The following is a 9,198-nucleotide window of genomic DNA, read 5'->3' as shown; positions in this document are numbered from 1 at the left end:
GAGTGATTCAAAGAGATACTGATGCATAAGCTGGGGTAGGAGAGACAGATGTTGGATATGGATGGGGGATAATGGAGATGAAGGGAATCCATTGAAGCTTTTTGAGTAGGGGGATACTTCAAAGAGAAGTACCACCATGTAGTTGAGCACTAGATTTGCTATAGGACTGTTGGTTAATTGCCAAGGTTACCAAGAACATCAAGGCCATGTCACCAACTATCTAGAGAACTGACAGACTGACTCAAAATAAACACACAAGGATTTCCCTAGCATCGACATGAATCTCAGAAGAATCACAGTGGAACTGACACTGGGTAACCCACAAGCAAAAAAGAAAAACAAACAAAAGACTTGATCAAGACCTTACGTCTAGATTGCCCCATTCATAGTATACCATGATATGGAAGATCGTTGCAACCTTGAGGAGGGAATAAAAAGATTTTTTGGAAAAGATATTGCAAGACCCAAAAGGGAAGATTCCAAATCAGAAGAAAGCAAAAATCCAAAAGAGAACCGTTTTCCAATGAGATGGGTAGGATGAGGTACTAACGGACCAAGACCAGACATGAGGAAAGCTATATCCTACAAGGATCTATCAGAGAGCACCTAAGCTGGTGGATTTGGATGAGTGATGCACTTGGAAAGCTAAACTAAGAAGAATAACACTTTGGTGATAGGAGATCTAGCTAAAGGATGCATTGGAATAGCTAACCAAGATTTGTGCGATGTGTGCAAGATGTTGATCAAGGATGAACTAACACAAAAGCTAGATAGATACAATGGTACTAAGCTAAAGAGGATGTACAAGCTGACAGACCAAGATATGTTACAAATGTACAAGGTTGTTCATGTTTAGGTTTTGTGAGATGGAAATGTTTTAGAGTGTGGGATGTCTGTAATAGTTGATAGGCAGATAGGTAGATGGTTTGCAAAAATCTTAAGTGAAAATGCGATTCTTTTTGTGCATGTGATAGGATACAAGCTTTGGTATATAATACAAGCTAGAATATGGTACAAGCTTTGGACAAGATTTGGATATACAAGCTATGATACAAGGGATGATACAAGATTTACAAGCTGGGGTACAAGATTTACAAGCTATGGTACAAGATTTACAAGCTGTACAGGAGGTATTTACGAGCTTCATTAGATTTTGGATATTTGGTTGGAACACCAAGGGAACAAGCAGGTGCTTTATGGGATGGTGGTTGAATGGATGAGGGATAGGATAGTGATAGATAATGGATTAGTCTTAGTACACAAGGCATTTGAATTACCAAGTTTTCACCAAGGTACCTATCCAAGGCGCTTGAATTGCCAAGTTTTCACCATTGGACACTTATTTCTCTTTACTATTTTTTTTTTTTTGTATTTTTCAAAAGCTGGGTATACCAAGGATTTTCAAGCATAGAACTTCTTGAGATGAATGATGTTAGTAGGATCATTCAAGAGTTCTCCTTCCAGTGTAGATAGCTGATAGGCTTTGGAGCCAAAGGATGCAGTGACAACATAAGGACCAAGCCATGTAGGTTTAAACTTGCCTTTCTTTTCTCGATTGGTTTGGACTTTCATGTTTTCTTTGAGGACCATGTCACCCGGCTGAAAGTGTCATGGAAGCACTTTCTTGTTGAAATTCCTTTTGAGACAAGTTTGATAGACTATGAGATGATCATAGGCTTGTTGTTGCTTCTCATCTAAGAGATCTAGTTGGGTGAGCCGAGCTACTCTGTATTCTTCATTTGATATTTGTCCTCACAAAGATATGCACAAGGAGGGAAGTTCAACCTCTATAGGTAGTACCACTTCAGCACCATAAACTAGGGAGTATGGAGTTGTGCTTGTGGATGTACAAAAGGAGGTTTGATAGGCCCATAGGGCTGGATTTATTTGTAGGTGCCAATCGCGGCCGAAATCATTGACAACTTTCTTTAGGATTTTGAGGAGGGTTTTATTAGTTTCCTCTACTTGGTCGTTACCTTGTGGGAAATATGGGCTAGAAAAGTGGTGATGGATGCAAAGGGAAGTGCATAGTTCTTCCATGTTGAGATTTTCAAAGTTACCTCTGTGGTCAATAAAGATGGTGGATGGGATGCCAAAGCGGCAAACAATGTGGTACACGATGAACTTGGAGACCTGAACTCCTATAGTTGAGACTAGGGGGACTGCTTCCACCCATGTAGTGAAATAGTCTATAGCTGTTATTATCCATTTATGTCCATCAGATGAGAGAGGTGTGATAGTTCCAACTAGATCAAGACCCCAACAAGCGAAAGGCCAAGGTGGTGCAATAGGCTATAGATCTTGTGCTGGAGTGTGCACGAGATTTGTGTGTTGCTAACATGGGAGACACTTTCTAATAAAGTCACAAGAGTCTTCTTTGATGGTAGGCCAATAGTAGCCTGCTCTAAGGATTTGTCATGCTAGGAAAATACCACTCATGTGGGCACCGCAAAGTCCAGAGTGTACTTCTTCTAACTCCATCATGGCCTCATTTTCATCTAAACATTGAGAGAGAGTATCATGATAACCTCGATGATATAGGGTATTGGCTATGATAACATAGCGAGATGATTTTCAAATGAGGTTTTCGTGTTGGGTATGTCTGAGGTGAGGGGAGATGATACCATCTTTAAGGTAAGCATGAATCTCATGGTACCAAGGAGATTGGGGACCAACCAAGATACAAACACGGTTTGAGTCATCATTCACAAAGGAAGGTGTGAGGAGCTGCTCGACTATAAAATCATACTACGTAACTGCTTAGGAAATTTCCAAGAGCGAGTCGATAGTAGCCATGGTGTTTGCTACTTTGTTCTGCATTCAAGGCACTTGTGTAAACTGAAGCTTTGTAAAATGCTGGGTTAGCTGATCAACTAGCTCTTTGTAGGGTAATAGATTTTCATCTTTGGTTTGATATTCATTTAGAGCTTGCTTGATGATGAGCTAAGAATCGCCAAAGATTTCTAACTCAGTGATGTTCCATTCTGCAACTATCTTTAATCTTGCTATGAGAGCCTCATATTCAGCTATATTGTTGGTGCTAGGGAATTATAGCTTGAAGGCTTTTGGAATGTAATCTCCTTGAGGTGTGACCAAAAATATTCCTGCCCCTGATCCATGAGATGTGTATGAGCCATCAAAATAAAGTTTCCATGGGGGTTGTTCTTCAATTAGATAGATATGCTCATCTAGAAATTCTATGATCAAAGGATATGTATCTACTAGAGGTGCATCAGCTAGGTGATCTGGTATAGCTTTCCCTTTGATTTCCTTTCTGTCCACATATTGGATATCAAATTCGCTAAGGAGCATAACCCATTTGGCCAAACGGCCTGTAGGTGCTATTCTGGAGAGCATATACTTGAGAGGGTCGATCTTGGAGACTAGTTGGATGGTATGACTTAACATGTAGTGGCAAAGCTTTTGAGTTGAGAAAACAACTGCCAAACAAGCTTTTTCCATAGGAGTATAATTGAGTTCATAACCAACTAGGGTTCTACTGATGTAGTAGATGGCTCTTTCTCTACCATAGTCATCGAGCTATGCTAGAAGTGCTCCTAGAGCAGTAGGTGTTGCTGATATGTACAAGATCAAGGGATGACTAGGAACTCGTGGAACCAAGATAGGGGGATTGGTGAGATACTGCTTGAGCTGATCAAAGTTGCATTGACATAAAAGATACCACTTGAAGTTTTCATCCTTCTTCAGTAAATGTGCAAATGGTGTACACTTATTTGCAAGCTGGGAGATAAAGCACCAGATAGATTGAAGCTTTCCTTGAAGAGTGTGAAGTTGTCGCAGTGTTTGGGGAGGAGGCATGTCTAAGATAGCCTTGGCCTTCTTGGGGTTGATCTCTATACCTCGTTTAGAAACTATAAAGCCTAGAAGCTTGCCAGATGTGACCCCAAAGACATACTTCTTGGGATTCAGCATGAGATGATATGTGGCTAACCTATCAAAGACTTTCTCCAGGTCAGCAAGATGATCCATGAAGGTGTGAGATTTAACCAAGATATCATCCACATAATCCTCCAAAATTCTATGGATAAGATCATGGAAAATGGCTATCATAGCTCTTTGATAGGTAGCCCCAACATTCTTTAGGCCAAAAGGCATCATGTTGTAGCAAAAGGTTCCCCAAGGGGTAGTGAATGTTGTCTTATGTTGATCCTCTTCTGCAATCTTCATTTGATTATACCCAAAAAATCCATCCATGAGAGACAAAATTTCATGTCCAGCTATAAGATCTACAATCATATCTATGTTGGGCAAGGGAAAATCATCTTTTGGACAAGCTTTGTTAAGATCTTTGAAATCAATGCAGATTCTAATGTCACTAGAAGGCTTAGTGACAAGGACTGTGTTGGAGATCCACTCTGAGTAGTCGATAGGTTAGATAACCTTAGCAGCTAACATTCTTTCTAATTCAGCTTTGACCAGTAATGCCACTTTGGGGTGCATTTTTCTAAGCTTTTGTCTGACGGGCTTGATCTTTGGATCAACTGCAAGATGATGAACTACAAGCTTTGGATCAAGTCCTAGCATGTCCTGATATGACCATGAAAATTGGCTAATGTTCTCTCTTAAGACCTCAAAGAGGAGGTCGGCTTGGTCTTGTGATAGGGATGCAGCAATGTGAACAAGTTTGGGGATCTCTAAAGAACCGATGTTGACTTCTCTAGTATCCTCAATTATAATAAAAGACACCTTTGGTCGATTATCTTGAGGAGTTAATGCTAAATCCTCATGTTCTATTGATGACTCTAGATTTTCTTGCTGAGGGGCTCTCTTCACTACCTTAGCTAGTCTCGGATTCGCCTTAGTTCCAATTTTGGGTGTATCAAAACTAGGTTGGGGATTTTCTCCAAAATATGCTTTTGGATCCAACTTGTAGATATATGTTGAGTCTAGCTTTGTTTGCATGTGAGGTGTTTTAGTTCCCATTAATAAGTGCTTCCTCTGATGTGAACTCATCAATGTGTATGATTCTTGGTTGGTCCCAATCTATGAGTTGTGGATGGGTGAGTGGTAGGTCAATGAAATGGATGGATAGTTCTTGGAGAACAGAGTCTTCGAGGAAGATTTGGTCTAGGATATCGTCATAGGCTCTCTTTTCAACTTCCTCAAGAATGTCTTCTATTTCGACAAGGTCGCGGTGAATGTTCAAAAAAGCGTGACCATCCGTATTGGTGCCCCCAGTTATGGGTATGCTAAAGCCAAGACCTAACTTCATTTCCCACTTGTGTGCTTTGATGGGGCACTACATGCCTCTTTCTTCTGGTCCTAGACCACCACCTTAATAATTCCATTTATCAGTGATGAGCTTATGTTCTTGGGGATACTTTTGGCTGAAGTGATCAAGTCATGCTTGATTTATTGGGTGCATCCTTATGTAACCAATTGTTGATATCTGGAGTGAGCTCCTAATGAAGAGGGCTTTTTGAGGATACAAAGGTTTTTGGGCCAAATTATTTGTATTAAGGAGGTGGAATCTCCTTAGTTTTGTGATATGTTAGTCATCCATGGGCATGTGGATCAAGTGGGAGTGCCCCAACAACAAATGCATCTGACAGACTATACTCTCCATAGCCTTTGTTATTGATCTTCACAGTAGACAGAGTGGAGGCGAGCATGGTTTTTGGGTCATTACAAGTGTGGCATGAGTTGGTGATGGTTGTGCTGATATCAATTCTAGGGCAATGGTTTGTATATGAAGCTTCGATCGCATTTTAATAAGAAAAGGGTTCTAGATCGGCATGGATGGTTACCTCTATGCCTTGATGTAGAAATTTGATGCATTGATGGTAAGTGGATGGAACAGCTTTCATGGCATGAATCCATGGGCAACCAAGGAGGATGTTGAATGGTAGGTTTAGATCAATTACATGGCAGAGTGTTTCTTGGATGACTGGCCCAACCTTGATTGGCAGCAAAATAGTTCCTTCTATGGTTCTTTCCAAGTTGTCATAAGCTTTGATGGTGATAACTTCACTGATGATATCTGCCTTAGTATACCCAGCTTGTTTTATGAATTTTAGGGTCCAAATATTCAAGGCTGATCCATCATCTATCATTACTCTTTTTACAAAAAAATTGGATACCATGATGGCTATGCGAAGTGGAAGGGTGTGATCTGGCTTGACTACAAGTATGTCAGTGGGTTTGAATGATAGGGCACATGAGGAGGATAGGTGTCTAATGAGATTATGAAAATTAGTAGTGTTGATATCTGAAGGGACACAAGATTCTATGAGAGCACTGTCAAGGATGTTTTTGTACACAAGACTAGTGTGGAGGAGGTCTAAAATGGAGATTTGGGTTTTCATGTTCCCAAGGTGTTCCAAGATATTGTAATAGCTTTTGGATGGAGCTGATGATACTGTTGGGGTTGATAGTCCTGATGGGATTGATGGGGCTACGATATTCAATCGTGCTCTTTGAGTGGTGACTACACACTCATTGTTTGGGCTTTGGATATTGATAACATTGACAGAAGGCTCTTTTTTAGATATACAACCAATAAGGCTACCATAGTCTATGTAGGATGAAGTGTGGTCATTGTTCTTCCCATGTTGTTGGTTTGGCTGGCGGTTGTTGGTATTGTTTTTTTTGGTTTGGATAGGTGCTTTTCCAAGATTTTGGTTGTTGTGAGGAGGAAAAGCATTTTGATAAATCTGTAAGTCTACATTAGGAAAGGTTTGGGCACCAATGGTGATTTCTTTCCGATCAATGAGGTCCTACACATAATCTTTCAATTTCATGCATCTGAGGGTGGTGTGGCCTTTTACCCTATGAAATTTGCAGTACTCATTGTCTTTGTATCATGCAGCTTTGGATTGGCCTAGGTCAATTTGTTGGGTAGGAGGAAATTTGATGAGGTTTTCCTTAGTCAATTTCTCAAAAATGACATCCAATGGCTCACCAAGTGGTGTATAGTTTCTAGGTGCAGGTTGGAACTTAGGCTTTGGTCCTAGCACTACATTGATGGCATTAGCTTGATTGCTAGACCCTTGAAAGTTGGGTCTTGGATTGTGGCTTTGATAGCTTTGGTGATTCTGTTGTTGGTAGTTGATAGCTTGTTGATTGTTTGATTGATACAGTGGGTTGGACTAATTTTGGGAAGGACCAACAATATTCACATGTCTCATATCAGTAACCCCATCTGTTGCAATGAGCTTGTTTTTGTTCCAATACCTAAACTTGTCATTTGAATGTGTTTGATTTTGGTTGGCTTCCTTGTAAATCTTGACCACACCATCTTTAATGAGTCCTTGCTCAAGGATCATTCCTTTCTCTTTGATATCCTTATAGGTCTGCAAATAGTTCATGGTCATGTGGTGAGCCAAGCTGGGATGGGCATTATCAATAAACATTTTCACCAAATGGTGCTCTGGCAAGGTGCAGGTTATGTGGGTGGTAAGGGTTTGCCATCTTTGCAGGTATTTGACAAGGCTTTCTCCACCTTTTTTCTTGGTGTGGACAAGATCAACTACTGATAGCTCTATTTCAACAAGATGGGTATATTGGGCTACAAATGCCTTAAACAATTTAGCAAAGTTTTTAACTGTGCCATATGGGATTCTATTAAACCATTCAAGAGCTGGTCCGACCAAGCTTTTGGGAAAGAGACACAAGAGGAAGATGTCAACATATGCCACTTCTTGGCATTGCATGTAAAATTCTTTGATATGTGTGATAGGGTCTCCTTTTCCTCTGAATTTGTCAAACTTGGGCATCTCAAAGTGTTTGGGAAATGGTGTCATGGTAATGGCTCTGTCAAATGGGTAAGCACACACATTCTCAAACTTGAAGGTTTTTGGATCATTTCCCTCCTGGATGTTCTTCAAGGTTGTCTTCATGGCTTCCCATTCTGAATTAATGGGTGATGGTTGGGGTGCCCCTAATGTAGGAGTGCCCTGAGGTAGGTATGTGCTAGATGGGGCAATGGAATATGGATGGCTTTGAGGTATGGGCTGGTAGGGATTGTACATGGCTTGGGCAATTGAATGGTGGATGATGGATTGCTAAGGTGGAGGTGGCACATATTGCTACATGTGTTGTGAGGCTTGCTGTTGATATTGAATTTGAGGTTGGGATTGAGGAACATAAGCTGGCTATGGGATAAATGGATTTCTTTGTGGAGGTAAGGTATAAGATGGTTGTGAAGCTTGGGGAAAGAATCGGGGAGCTTGTAGAACTTGACTTTGGATTTGAGGAGTTTGACCAATATATGTGGGTTGTGCCCCCATTTGGGAAGGTATTTGCATAGAAAAAGAGGCCAAGTAATTGGTGGTTGGTGGTGGTGGATTTCTTTGTAGAAGTGGCATAGAAAAATAGTTAGTAATAGGAGGTAATAGATTAGTTGGTGGTGGAGGTGGTGGGAATTGAAAGATTGGAAATGGAACTGATGGGGTTTGATAGCTTGGTGGCTAGATTTGAAAGCTTCATAGAGTGGTGGCAGGAGCTTGGGTCACTTGAGAGCTTGGAAAAACATTGGTAGTAGCTTGTGGGGTTTGATATCTTTGTGGAGTGAGGGTAGTAGCTTGTGGATTTGTGGCTCATGGCACCGAGCTCCAAGGACCTAGTGGAAATGATGGAATTGTGCTCTGAGCTGAGGTAAACAAGCTGGGGGTGATGAAAGGTTGATTACTTGGCCCTATGGGTGGCATCCTAGTTGTATATTGTTGAGGTTGGCCAAAGGTGCTAGCATTGATTTGGGGGATGGGTGGATTTGGAAGGCTAGGTTGGAGAGCAGCAACAACAATAGCTAAGGGAGTGAATGATGAGGTGTTTTGGATGAAGAGGGTTTAGGATGGAGTGGTATGGACCAATGGTGGAGTGGTGGTGGCTGGATTGGCTTGCAAAAGGGAGATTTCAACTTGAGTGGAGGTTGGTATGTTTGGGTCTATTGGATCATATGGGGTGGGTTGAGGCTCTTCTTTTGCTATATACAAATGATGAATTGGATCATAAGAACCTATGGGTGGTAGTTTCCCAAACAACGGGTGAGATGGATCTGATAAGGGAGGAGGTCTTCCAAAGTTGAAGGCTCCTATATTGTTCCTTTAAAAGTTAGCCATGATTGTTTCTTTGATCTTGTCTATAATGGTGTTCACTAATACTACATTTCCTGGTTGGTTCATGAAAGTTTCAATGTCAATAGGTGATGCTGTTTGATCCAAATGATAGGGCTCCATT

The sequence above is a fragment of the Cupressus sempervirens genome, chromosome 9, assembly GCF_028749045.1.
Source record: "Cupressus sempervirens isolate cs-2001-9-10 chromosome 9, ASM2874904v1, whole genome shotgun sequence".
NCBI classification, from domain to species: domain Eukaryota; kingdom Viridiplantae; phylum Streptophyta; class Pinopsida; order Cupressales; family Cupressaceae; genus Cupressus; species Cupressus sempervirens.
Note: the sequence above shows the minus strand (reverse complement) of the source record.